This window comes from Cyphomyrmex costatus, unplaced genomic scaffold (genome assembly GCF_001594065.2).
Source record: "Cyphomyrmex costatus isolate MS0001 unplaced genomic scaffold, Ccosl1.0 scaffold26, whole genome shotgun sequence".
Lineage (NCBI taxonomy): Eukaryota > Metazoa > Arthropoda > Insecta > Hymenoptera > Formicidae > Cyphomyrmex > Cyphomyrmex costatus.
In genome coordinates this window covers 1,485,021-1,485,507 of record NW_017276692.1, presented here as the reverse complement: position 1 = coordinate 1,485,507, position 487 = coordinate 1,485,021, and positions in this window count along the sequence as shown.

Genomic DNA, 487 nt, shown 5'->3' with positions numbered 1-487 from the left:
AAAATAATTAAAATTCGTTCACATTGAAACATAAAAACTCGATTTAAAAAAAAGTGCTCACTCTTCGATTTTAATATTTATTGCAAAATGGTCCTGAAATGTTCCAAAACCAATTCCAGAAGGAAAATCAGAGGTGCAGGAAAGTCAGGGTTGAATTCAATCGAGGACCACCGTGAAATATTAAATTTTACAATTTTAATATGTAGATAATACTTCGTTTGTCTCTTACAATGTCTCTCACAATTTTCAAAAAAATAATGAAGAACACATAAAAATTCTATACAGTCCTTTTCCTCTATATTAGTTGCATGAAAGCAAGCATGTCATAATCATTACGGTTATGAATAATAGTGTATCTTATAATATTAATAATAACATTCTTTTAAATATAGTGAAAGACACAGGTCAAAAACTTTTTTCGATTTCGGATTAGTGTCATCCATGAATCGAGCATCGCGCACTACGATAAAACATCAACGAAGTGAGA